Source organism: Anabrus simplex, chromosome 12, assembly GCF_040414725.1.
Source record: "Anabrus simplex isolate iqAnaSimp1 chromosome 12, ASM4041472v1, whole genome shotgun sequence".
Taxonomy (NCBI): domain Eukaryota; kingdom Metazoa; phylum Arthropoda; class Insecta; order Orthoptera; family Tettigoniidae; genus Anabrus; species Anabrus simplex.
Window position 1 is genome coordinate 10,853,640 of NC_090276.1, and position 14,596 is coordinate 10,868,235.

The following is a 14,596-nucleotide window of genomic DNA, read 5'->3' on the forward strand; positions in this document are numbered from 1 at the left end:
ACATAAAACAAATAACATTATTATAAATAAGTTGGCCCTCCAGGTAAAACGTAAAGCTCACTATTACATGAGGTTACGTATCAAAATAGGAAAATTAGACAAGGACATTAACTTCATAAGAAAAAAGCACTCAGGAAGTACAGTGAAACCTCAATTCTCCATTTTTTTAGGAACCATGAAAATAAAATGTACAACACAGAAACACGGAAAATCCAGGAATGAATGAAAACCATCAACAGTTAGCTAAATATCCCAAAAATGAAATATGTATAATAGGGTGGGCCGAAAAAACTTGAATTATTTTTCCCAAGTCGTAATACCGCGGAAAAGCTGCGAATAGAGGAGAATAAAACGGGGTATAGAAAGAAACAAAATAGGTTCATTTCTTACGGTCGCACACGTGCTCTTAAAGTTTGCCGAAATTCGGAAAAATGTATATTTTTACAATAATTTTCTACCTTGCTCATCTTGTCAATATTTAAATGCAATAGCTCTATTCGACTCTTACTCCAACCAATAATGATTTAGAGAAAAGAATGGTTCAAATCGGTTAAGGTCTTTTGCTCGCGCAACAGCCGTCAAATCTAACAAATTCTCGCACTCGTCGTAACTCGCTCGGGGCAAAGACCCTGACGTTCCGCCCACCTACCACTCACCACCACGCCACGGCATTGTTGTCAGTCTGAACTTATCCCTCGTTTGATGTGTGTTTCATTCGCTCTTCCAGTTACTACTGTGGCATTTGTATCGACTGAATTTCGATGTTTGTTTTGTGTTATGACACTTTTGTGCAAGTTTGTGACTTAACGGTGGTATAGGCTACTATGACTGTACCTAAGAAACTCATCGCAAGACAGGTATTTGATTGCCCTATATTTGCTGCACATAAAGACTTTTCATCAAACAAGTTAAAGTTGTTATCCTTCTGGTAAAGGTAGCGATAGCGACCAAGACATTGATCTTCATGATCATTTTCAACAATATTTACATTTGAATACGAGCAACAACGTTTCATATGAGATTCAGATTCATCATCCAGAGTTAAATGGCTGTCACGCGATCTCCTTTCCAATGATTGAATAGGTTTCTTTGTTTCAGACACGTCCAACCCTCCAGTTTTTCTTATTGTGTGTGCTCATAATAAGTAAACAAATCTTAGCTCAATAGCAGGTATTTTGTTTGATTTTGCACACAGTTGACAGTTATATCACATATACATACATAAATCAAAGGTTCTGTTACAAATGCAATTAACAACAATGGGGCATTTGCTAGCTGCTACGAATCTTTATTCTTATGATTTTCAAATGCTGTAATATTTATCATGCAATGCTTTTATAAGTTGCACAATTCTCTTACCTGTAACCATTGGAATTGATGCTTTCTGATACAAAACCACTTACTGGCAACGTATGAAAAACTGACGCTCTTATTATTAACTTTAAGCACCAATTGGTATCTCTCCTGTGAACAACACCGAATCACGTCCTCACCAATAGGAAGCTTGTTTGATGAAAAGTCTTTAAGTGCAGAAAATATAGGGCAATCAAATGCCTGTCTTGTGATGAGTTTCTGAGTTACAGCCATAGTATATCACCGTTAAGCCACAAAGTTACACAAAAATGTCATAACACAAAACAAACATTGAAATACATTAGATGAAAATGACACAATAGTAACTGGAAGAGCGAATGAAACACAGATTAAACACGAGGGATAAGTGCAGACTGACACAACAATGGCACAGCGTGGTGGCGAAAGTGGTAGCTGGGCTGAGCGTCAGTCTTAGAGCCGAGCGAGTTAAGACGAGCGCAAGAATTTCTTAGATTTTTGACGGCTGTTGCGCGAGCGGAAGACCTTAACCGATTTGAACCATTCTTTTCTCTAAATCATTATTGGTTCGAGTAAGAGTCGACTAGAACGATTACAATGAAATATTGACAAGTTAAGAAACATATGAAAATTATCGTAAAAATATACTTTTTTCCAAATTTCGGCAATTTTAGAGCACGTGCACGACCGGAAGAAATGAACCCATTTTGTTTCATTTTTTACCACGGTTTATTCTCCCCAATTCGCAAATTTTCTGTGGTATTACGACTTGGAAAAAAGAATTCAAATTTTTTCGGCCCACCCTAATGTATAATTACAATCTTAGAAACATGCCTAAACCAAACCAAACTACAGCCCCAATGGGCCTTTGCCTGCCAAGTGACCGCTGCTCAGCTTGAAGGCCTGCTAATTATGAGGTGACGCATGGTCAGTGTGATGAATCCTCTCGGCTGTTAATCCTGGCTCTCTAGACCGGGGTTGCCATCTCACCATTAGATAGTTGAATGGACCGGGAACCAGCCCATATATCCAAGTAATAATGCCTGAACTGGCTGGGAATCAAACCTGGGCCCTCCGAATGAGAGGCAGATAAGTAAGACTGCGTAACCGCCATCAAATATTAATTACCGGTACGCGAGTTCAAAATCTCCATACTTTATATTCATTTTTACAGGGGAAACTTCATCAGTTTCCCATGAAAACTTCTTTCAGTTCAGCAACTTTGATCAACCAAACTCTTCGAAAAATCTAACACCAAGCCAAACGACAGTCGACCACAAGTAGTTTCTAATCTCTCATCTAATAAAATAAAGCATGTTAGATACAAAAGCACCCAATATGATGGTGAAATCCCTTCTTTTCTTAATCTTCCATTGTAACTTGGTCTCCGGTAATACTGTTCGTAGTCAGCTTCTGGAAATCTTGTACCACGGAAATTAGGCCTACATCGTCGACTTTTAAAGGTTATCATATCTACCAACTTTCCCGATTTAGGCGGGAGGCTCCCGATTTTCGACGGTTTTCCCGCTTCCCGATTATTCTATTATTTCTCCCGATTTTAGCTTATTTTTTTGTGAACTTCAAACATTTGTTTTGAAATCCTGCCATTTCAGCATTGTACGCCAGTGGGAGGAAGTTCTTCGCTCATTCGCCGCTTTCAGATGAAATTTAGACTTTTATTAATACGAGAAATACGCACGAATGTGCGGTGTTTATTGAAACCTGTATATCGCGACGCGTATATTGATCGTAAATCGCTCGTTCTCGCGTGCTATGTTCGTATTCGTTAACATCAGTCTATTCGATTGTAGAGACTAGTTGCTAGATTTGGAGTCTGTTTTAGTAATTTAGTGACAGAATTTCAAAGATAGCGATTTTGGAAGCGATCTGTAGACAATTCTGTTGAATTTTAATTTATTACTTGATAAAAATAGCATTGTGCTTCGCATAATCGCGTGGACGCGTTGCATTTGCTAAGTAATAGCATCTTAGTGCATGACTGATTCACACATGTGGAGTATGAGTTCATACTATTTTCGGAAGGCTTATCGGAGACAGATCATCCCACCTCCGTATTTCTTGTGAGGGAATTAGATGTGTAATTTTTAGCCTTGTAGCCTCGTATAGTAACAGTTGGATTTATAATATATACCATAGAACTCCTGTACTGCGCAAGACATGTAGAATGACGCAATTTTGACCACTTGTATGTCCTGATTTTTCTGATTTTCATATCAAAATCTCCTGATATTTGGTTTTGTAAAGTTGGCAAGTATGGGTTATGTTGAGCTTGAGAACATGGTTTCAAATGTATGTATCGATCCTCAAAAGTTCTTGAATACATTTTATTCAATTCTGCCCATCACTAATCCAATCAAATTGGAAAGAGAAAAAAAATCATCAAAGCTTCAGAAAGTACGGTTATTCGTGACCCTGAGCTCAGCCGGAAAGCACGCTCGCTACACACGTCAGTACAAATTGGAAATGATACAAGTCATTTAAATGTAACGTGCGCAAATAAAACGACTGCGGTTTTTGACATTTTAACACGAAAGCGTAACATTCCCGATCTAATATTAGGACCAAAACAGTAATAGGCAGTCCCAAGACCTCCCATGGCTTTTTGTGTGTAAGGTGTAACATCTGTTCTGGTCTCGATAACATAATCGTAGGGCTTATACGATAATATTAACATACTAGATTTGTGTTAAGGAGGAGTAGTTTTGATTCCTGCCTGAAAGCCCAGTTACTATACAGTGCCCTGAGGAAAGTGCCGAAAACCTGTTCGGCTATATAATTGAAAAAAGTACAAATATAAACATCTAACCCTGGACATAACGTGGATGTTTTATAACTGCGAACATTTGACAAAACACGTTCCGTCTTCAAGTAGAGCTGTCGAAATGCACTATCTCTCCTTTCAGTTGTTGTGGCCACTCTCTGCTTTATGATTTCCGAGATTCTCTAAACAGTACCACCTGAATGTGATGCTAAAATGATCCCTTATGCAAGTTCACCGCCGATAGTTTTTGCAGTACAATACTTGTTCTAATTGTCGCAATGACAGGGCGTTGACGCCAAGATCCATAAGTATGCCATAGCCATCCTTTTGTAAGATACAGTTTATTGAAAAACGTTTGATCGAGGTTTTAGCGTTGATGGGACTGAAATTTCTGGACGGTTGATCTGGGAAATCGTTTCTTGGAGGAACGGATAATGCGGGATTTTTACAACGTGATTTAATTACGATGCTCATGGGACCACGTAATTTGAACATATAATCTGGGAAAACTTACATTCCGGGAGCGGATAATCGGTGTTCTACTGTGTTCATGATGATGATGATGATGATGATGATTATTATTATTATTACTATTATTGTTACTATTGTATCAGAAATAACATTCACACAGTTCAATTGTGTGTACTAAACTACATAAACTATAACACAGATAAAGATCAAAGCACTTCATACCATCCTTGACCAGAACCTAGAAACATCAAGTGCATTCCGTGTTGCGTGAAAAAGATCTTCATTGCAGGAAGATGGACACAATGAACACTGAAACATATGCTACATAGTTTGTTCTTCGCCACTGTCACATTTGATGCAGCCCCATCTTCCTAGGTTGACTTTGGATCTGCCCACTCCTGTCCTCAGTCTGTTCAAGGACTTCCAGACAGACCAGTCTTCATGACATCTGGTTGGCAAACATTCTGCAGTTGTCATTTGGTCTGGGATTTTAATTCCTTTGAAACACTTTTCCGCCTTGTCAATACATACGGACTAGAAACGCTGGTAACTAATAAGGGACAAGATAGTAAAATCCAAGCAGTAGAAATGACATTTTTAAGAACATTGGTTAAAAAGAGAAGAGATAGAATTCAGAATATTAAAATCAGAGAAGAGCTAAATATAGAACTATTTGTACAGAAGATACAGAAAGCAAGACTGAGATGGTTTGGACATGTAAAAAGAATGGGAAAGGAACGGGTAGCAAGAAGGGAATTGGAAAGAAAAGTTAAGGGAAAGAGACTGGTTGGAAGACAGAGAAGAAGGTGGATGGATCAGATGTGGAAGGACATTAGAGAAGCTGGATTGGATGTGGTGGAAGTAATGGAGCAGGAAAAGTTGGACAGAAAGAGTGGAGGAGGCTTGTTAACCACACCTGGGTGACTGGAGTGGTACATTAGTGGTGGGAGTGATGATGATGAATACTTCACATTTTATTGTAATTACTTCCCGTACATGTTTCGAGAACTCAACTGTTCTCTTCCTCAGCAGTGTGAAACATCAACTAAAAATCCTTGCACTTGACACATTTGTACAATAGTCATTAACAAAACAAACTATACATAAATCTTGAAATTGTTAAAATATCTCTTTTGTGTCTAAACTGTTCACTTACACTATGTCATTTAGTGAAAACTTCAAAAAATAGAATAATTTTCAAATCATAAAACTATGAAACCTATTATGTTAGTCGCTATATAGTACAATTTGAAATGCTGTGTGCTCTGTTCTTGAAAACTTATTTACATGGCTAAAGTTTTACGACCTTTCATATTGCACCCATATTACCTGGCTACTCAGCCGGAGAACGAGAGTCTCAGTCGTAGACTGTTCGTTTTCTGGCTTTGCAAAAATTTTTAAGGGCAGGAATAGAAATAAGGACTAGCGACAATAAAATCAACACTAAATAATATTAGGTTTTAACATTTATTATAACTAAGCACTCTTAACAACAAATTTAAATTAAACAAAATCTTGGAATTTAATTTATCTTCTCTGCCGGTATTTTCAGTACAACGTAAATATTCTTCCCATAATTCTGGTGACATAATTTCTGGAAATACACAGACGAGTATTAGCCTACATCTGATATAATAAAATAATAAACGTAATTTTATGAGAAGACCTTTCTCTAACGTTAACAGGATTATTTACAAATTAAAATTTTAACAAATAATTTTCTGATTCATTTATTGTCAGCGATTAAATTATCCCTTCCTGCTTAATGTTTTAAATTAACGTCACTTCCACAAGATTGAAATGAGAAAAATTTAAAATAAAATTTTCCTGTCGAAATTCCATTCAACATGTCTTCCTCAGATTTAAATTTATAAATGAAAAATTTCTCCATAATTATCTCAAAATTTCCCATAATAATTACATAAATTAACGCAATATCCTTCTTCAATAGTACACTCACTGAGAAATTTTTAGCTTTGTAAGTTTTACAATAAATTGTTCGTGACTCCTGTCCACTGACATGACCCTTGCTTATTCATTTTTTTCTAAGACATTAAACCCTTCTCTATCTAATTTCGGAATAAAATCCACTAAAGATTCACTTCTCAACAAATGGGAGCAACACAAATAACTATTTTAATCAAAACACACGCAATGAACAAGTGATCGAGTCAAATTGCAATCATAAGAAATATCACAATCCATAGAAATAATGACTAATCACACATACAACATTCACACTAGGGTACACGGTAACAATTTATAATATTTACGACGATTTCTAGTCCTTGATTATTATATTTTAATTTTAATGTAAGTCATAGAAAATTTTCTGATGATGGTAACGAGTAAAGAAATACCATTACAACAACTAGGAATGTGATAATGTCAGGATTATCACTTAAATAAAGAAACTAGGTTCAACAACGAAGTTCCTGACAATATCAGTGATAGATATCATCAGAAAATTATCGTTACAGAAACGCACATAACACAGGTCAAATATAAACGTACACGTTTATGGTTCATGAGTCACGACATTATTATTATTTAAATACCATGGCCATCAACTAACACGTGCTCCACTCGAAATTATGTTCAACAACATATTCTCTTCACATGAGACTCAATAAATGGATTCACAAGTCACACATAACTGATCCATTCCCAAGTCCATAAATACATTAAATAATCCGTCAAGATTCGGCCGTCTTCCAGGCTCACATTTATCCTAATAGAGCACATATTAATATTTCACACAAGAATAAACAATATTTACACTCATGACCCTTATTTCCGTATTTAACCTGTGATGGAGTTTAATTATTATTATTATTATTAAATGTGCGAGATCACAAATTCGCGTAAGCTAAGGTTCGATAAAATTACCAGATGACACTAACACGCTTGAAATCCACATAAAGACCGTAATAACGTCTAGAGAAAATTCGACGTAATAAAACGTAACTATAATGTCCCACATGACTTCAAAAAAAATTATAAATTCTTTCAAAATTAAATTATTGTTATCGAAACAGACTTTCAACGTATTAGGTCAGAGAGGTCAATTATTTTTAAATCACTCCTATACTATTGAATGGGACAGTCAGAATAAATATCGAAGACACTCGCACATCATTAACTATCTAATAGGAACCAATAATCATTCACACTCAATAACTACCTTACACCATGGAAAGAAGAAATGAAATGTCAGACTACTGCAAGACTAGAAGAAAATTATGCCAAATGAATAAGGAAGCGTTATGTCTACATTGTGTTTACAAAGATGGATAGATATTATAACATTGTACTTAAATGATTTGATGAAACTGGATTTCGGCCAATGACCCTGGACATGAGGTAGGTCACCCACCGCCGGTCGTCATCTCCTCCACGTCAGAAATTGCCTTACATTTTAAAACACCATTGTAGCTGCGATGATGAATATGGAATAGTAGTAGGCTTCCTCTTCCTGATGTAGTGGCCTCTTGATTTGTCTCGATCCGCATGTAGAATTCCTCTTCTCTCTTCCCAAGTAGTAGAAGCTGAAACTGACAAATAAGTTTTAAGATGTGCCCAGTACACACACACGATGAATGATATTTCTGAATAATACGTAACTTCTTCTGTAAATCTGCTAAACTCGTAGATCTAGAATGTGTAATGAGTCTGTTCTGCCGAGTGATCGAACCCAAGAGTGTCTGCGACGTGAATGTCAGCGTAGAATTCCCAAGACAGTCATCCAAGAAGACTCAAATCAAAAAAGGCAATTCCTTCTGGAAACACCGATATATAATTATCTTAAGATGAGGGTGTGTTGCTGTAATCGTCTGTGATTGGTCAATAACTTGCACCCAGTAGGTCAAGTGATAGCTGGCAGTCTGACACACAAAAATACCACAGCTCACCCCTCGCTTGGAAAATCCGGTTTCGAGCGAGCTCCTCTCTCTCTCTGTAACACGGAGTTGGGAAAAATTTTCGCCCTTGATAATGAAATGACATTCTTACACCCGTAGATATTACAAATATTCCCAATGTGCCAAATTTGAAGGGGACAATATAAATCTGTATTTCTCCCCTTAATCTCGTCCGACTATGTGAGCCTTTTTTTTTCTTACTAGTTGCTTTATGTCGCACCGACACAGATAGGTATCATGGTGACGATAGGACAGGAAAGGGCTGGAAGTGGGAAGGAAGCGGCCGTAGCCTTGATTAAGGTACAGCCCCAGCATTTGCCTGTCGTGAAAATGGCAAACCATCTTCAGGGCTGCCGACAGTGGGGTTCGAACCCACTATCTCCCGAATACTGGATACTGGCCGCACTTAAGCGACAGCAGCTATCGAGCTCGGTCCGAGCCATTTTTAACCACAGAGTTCTTCACTTTCAGCTGGTACCAAATTTGTCAAAATTAAAACAAAATTACTCCTGTCTGAACCAAACAAACATGTCCTTGCTCTGATTTATGTTGATGTTTATTGTTGAGCCCTTCCAACATGCTGGGTTGGGTGGTTCTCAACACATTCAACACTATGCCCGTATGAGATACAGTCGCACTGCTTTCTTGATTGTGAATTTTGCATTTAATTCTGTTTTTTTATTTCATGAGTCATTCTACTTGCCTATAAAATACCAGTAGATGAACTAATTCTATTTCCGTAATATTTGTGATGACTACAGATTACTGTGCCACATGGTTACAAGAATTTATTGTGATTGTGAAGTTTCTTGCAATTTGTATTGCTTTCTGAGTGTATTACTTCGTGATTCCAAAATTCATTCAGGCTCTTCCCACTGGCATAAGCCGAAATACAAAAGGAAAAAGAAAAGAAAAATTGGCAGTATTAAAAAATATGCATGGTTTTAGAAAAATGCCATTTTCTTAGTTTCACATTTTCACACGTATAAAAATAATGTACTACCGTAAAATTTCAAGAATTTTACTTAAAATAAACTTCAATGAAAGGGAAAATTCTATCTTCATAGTAAATAATACAATCTCAAAAACGATGCACCGTTTCATTTATATAAGAATAAGGTACTAAACTACTTACAGAAAAATTGTGTTATCTGGATCGGTTTGGCACACTTAACATATAGAATATTTGAATAATATGCATATAAATGTGTTTGTTCAACCCTTGTCCCGTTTCCCTACAGGGTCGGGTATGATATGAGATGAATCACATGATATATGACAGTAGGGAGAGGGTGAATTCCGGTGCTGGAACATAGCCTACTTCTGTCGAATAGCACCAAGGGGTCTGCTCAAGGCTTAACGTCTCCGTCCGACGGACGAAACACCATCAACAGCGCCATATGCCCTCACTCCATATGAGCACTGCGGAGAGGTTTGGAATTTAATCCAGGCTTTTGGCACGCAATCTAGTGGTTAGAAATTGTATACCATCACCTCCCCTACCCTGCCGGCCAACATTCTGATGGTGAAATTTTTTTCGACCAACGGGACTCGAACCGGCTAATCTCCGCGTCAGACCGTTTAGACTTCAGCGCCTTCAACGATCATGGCCACCAGGCAGGCAATAATATGCATATAAATATTGGAAAATAATCAATACCGTTTTTAAGCGAATAATCCCGGCATATTTAAAAAAAAAAGATTGAGGCACAAAATTGGGGTGCGGGTTTTATTTGCGTCAAGGTTTGCAAAATGCTCCTGCTCGCCTAGTTTTCGATGTTGGGTGTACAGTTATGCTTTGCGTAATTGCAGATGGAAGAAAGCCGCCGCCATTTGTCATAGTTGAACGGAAAACAATTCAGAATAATTTAAAGTCAAAATTTACCCAAATCACGATAGAATGGGTCTTCCATAACGTTCAGGGGTAGTTTTCCGCACTTTCACTTCGGTGTGTCGACAGTGTGTTTCATAGTTGCTAAGTTCGAGTTAAATCGCAATTATTTTGTATTCACCGTTTTAAGGAACGACACAATATCATGTAACAGGCAGTGGGAGGAGAAGCAGAATCCGCAAACATTGGCAATGTCGACAGTCGGCGAAAAAGCGTGGCTCATTATTATGATCAATTCATACGCACTGAACAATATTGTCAGTGCCTATGAAAGCGCATTGTTTTCTTATGACCAAACGGACGTTTTTTAAAGGAGATGGGGTCACTGTACTATGTTGCAATGCAGACAAAAGCGAAAGCCTTCCTCTCCTCGTCATAGGAAAATTCGATAACCCATGAAGTTTTAAGTGTGTCGAGTACTTTCCGTGTAAGTTACAAGGCATCTGAAAATGCAGACAGGACAGTAATCCAAAAAATAAAGCACTTACGCAGGGGAGCCAGCATAATTTATCCTCGTCTTTGAATCGTGATATTTTCTTTCATCGCAAAAGGTTGTGTTTGTTAGTGATTTATCCAAGTGCATTATTTGAATAATGTAAATGAACCTTGTTGGATACATTTCATAAATAGTTCTTTCCAAGGTATTTGAAAGGCTTAAATTGTGAATCAAGGTAACTGCATGCAGGAACGGGTCATAGAATATTTTGTGACGTGGCAAGGGTTGGCTTTTCTGAAGTATGAGTTTGTGGTTAATTCAAAATCATGTAATTCAAAGTCTGATTTTTGCTTTCCAACGACTTAGAAAACAATTCAGGAAAAAGGCCCTCTTCACTGCTAGGGTGCACGTTCAAATATGGTAGTGTTGAAAGTTTTAACAATCTCCAATGTTTTCTTTCCAAAAAGGTCTCTTTGCTCATGACAAATTGCCAATTTCATCCTCCGTTCTCCACATCTTCCCTCAGTTGATCTATCCATCATTTTCTTGGTCTTCCAACCACTCTCCTGCCTATTCTTTTTTCCATATAAACATGTGGTATTCTTGTTCCCAAACAGGTTGTTATCAACCCATCGAATTTTGTATAAACTGTTTCATTGCCAACTCTAACCATATAGTTTCTTTGCCCCTTGATATATTTTTCACTACTTACGTGGAAATTTTATTAACTGTTGCTATTGTTCTTGATTTGGAGTCTTACGACAAATATGGATTGTCAGCTGTCTGCACAAACAAGAAGAAGATTCCTAGAATTACTGTATTTACACGTGTATTAGAAACCCCCTCCCTGGCTTTTTGGGGACAAAGAAAATGAAAAAATAATCTTGCAAACAAGACCCTCCCCCCAACGTATTTCGTCAGAGAAGAACAATTATTCCGCTTTAAAGCGGATACAAGCCTTACTGCAGCTCTGATGACATCGTACAAATAGGTGAGTAGTTTTGTGTCCGACCTACGCAATTAAAGTATGCATCAGTCATGCTACATGTTTTTTTTTTTTTTTGTTTTTTTGTAGTTAACAATGTCTGCCAGCATAATGGTTAGCACAGTTAGCTGCGTTCTCGGGGGCCAGAGTTCGATTCCCGGTACCGTATTGCCAGAGATTTAAGAATGGCAGGTACTGGGCGAGTTGGCCGTGCGCGTAGAGGCGCGCGGCTGTGAGCTTGCATCCGGGAGATAGTAGGTTCGAATCCCACTATCGGCAGCCCTGAAAATGGTTTTCCGTGGTTTCCCATTTTCACACCAGGCAAATGCTGGGGCTGTACCTTAATTAAGGCCACGGCCACTTCCTTCCAACTCCTAGGCCTTTCCTATCCCATCGTCGCCATAAGACCTATCTGTGTCGGTGCAACGTAAAGCCCCTAGCAAAAAAAAAAAAAAAAAAAAAAAAAAAAAAAAAAAAAAAAAAAAAGGCAGGAAAGTTGATATGTGGAAAAAATGGTACGTGCAGCTCCCCTCTATTGGGGGCTGCACCACCTTGGGATGAGGAAACGAGTTTATTTAAGAAATATTCACAGGTGTTGATATTAATATAATAGGAGAGATCATTAACAAAGTGATAGTTTAATATCTCGTAACTCGGGCCAATATAGCCTACGTAATCTGTGGGAACAATCCAGTCATAACGATTGTTTTACTCGCCAATGTACCATAATAATAATAATAATAATGGTATTGATTTTACGTCCCCTCTAATTTTACGATTTTCGAAGATGCCAAACAGAACATAATGTGCGCTAATAAAAAAAAAAAAAATAGAGGCATCAAACATTCAAAATTAAACGTTATGACGATAAAATGAATTACTGCCACATCTGTAGATATCCATAAATGCAACAAGCTCTCCTGTTATTTATTTTTATTCTTCCCTCCGTGGAACTTCGACACTATCCGGGCACTTAGTAGCATACCTAACCTAAACAATGTGGTCTCTCTTATCTCAGTTACAGCTGTTTAGGTAAATCCTGATATGATAAATGTAGAGAACAAGCATGACATATACTTAACAATTAAGGTCTGACTTTCAATAGCTGCAGTTATCCAAAGAATGCTTCCAATCACTGTGTATTAGATTCGGAAGTACAACTCGTAACATATACTAGTTATCAAGTGGTGGGTTGGCACGCTATTTTTACTGCACGGCTTTATTCAGAAGGGGTGGCTTCTGCTACACACACCAACTGGGAATAACAGAGACCATCTCCAGAATAGATTCTCACAGTTTGGACTCTATAGTCGGGACCGGAAACAAAATCTCGAATGCTCGTGATTGCCGTGAAGATGACTTCATTTGGAATGACAAGCCGGTGGCAGGGAAGTTAGCAGCACAAGACTTTGATAATTCAAATGAAAGCAATGATCAGGTTTACTGTATGGTAGGCCTACTGCTTAACTGACAGACACAAGTGACTGCCATTACGTTATTTTGTATTAATATTGCATAATACAATACCCCTTTTCTCTACGGAGTAGAGTATGAAGTGAGACGAATCTAAAACGCGAGTAAATACAGTATTTGTACTGTGTGTTAGCATTTCCAACTTGCAGTGTTTGATAGTTATAACCTGAGTACCTCCTGTGTTTGGGAGACGCAGGCGAATACACCCACGGCATCCTCTGCCTTTCGTAACAGGCGACTAAAAAGGGCGAACAGGGGATGATGTTAGAACCATGAGACTACTTGTGATTAGTAGCATTACGTGCGGAACACCATGGGTTTGTGATGCCTGTGGGTGCTGCCATAATGTGTGATACACCATGAGTTTACATTGACTATGTTTAGTCCCACTATGTGCATAACGCCATGGGTTTGTGTTACCTGTGACTACATACTGTGGGCGTACAGTACCTGTGATTAGTACCCACTATGTGAGGAACAGCACAGGATAGTACGAGTCCCTATGGTTAGTACACCATAGGTTTGCGTTGCCTGTAAATGGCGCTGCAATGTGCGCAACACCATAGGTCTGTGTTACATGTGCGAATTACATTACCTGTGAGTAGTACCATAATGTGTGGAATATTGCGAGTCTACGCTACTTTTGATTAGTACCACAACATGACAAATACTATGGCTCTACTTTCCTAGTGATAAGTACCATCATGAGGGGCCGATGACTGGACCCCTTTTGACTGCAAGCATCATCGATTCAGAGTCGTGCTTCAGAAGCAGTCCCTTGGTCAGTAATACTATTGTTTACCGCTAGTTTCTGGGAATGTGGGTTACTGTGGGTCGGATGATGATGATGATAACAGGGATCCAAAGTACGCTGGAATTGCTGAAGTGGATCCAAAAATGGTCAACTTCGAATCAAGACATACCAATTAATCCGCAAGTGAAGGACGAGAAGCAGAGAAAGGGTGCTGTGAGGACTAGATGGAACACGACTGCGTAACGCATTGTCAAGACATCGCAGGGTTATAAAACCACCCAACAGGCTTTTACTGTAATTAAATAATTATGTATTATTATTATTATTATTATTTCGTTTTAAACTTGTGACGGAGGGATGTAGTGTATGTAGTTAGTTATGGTTGCCAAGGGATATTTTGCCCTATTGTTTTGACTCATTAAATAAGTTACACAAAGAAGGTTAGTAGACATGATATAGGCTTTTGGGCTTTTGCCGTGTCAAGAAAATAAGGTGAAATTCTTTACGTTTGGCAGAGAACTTTGCTCTGCGTCTTCAGAAGAAATTCTCGAC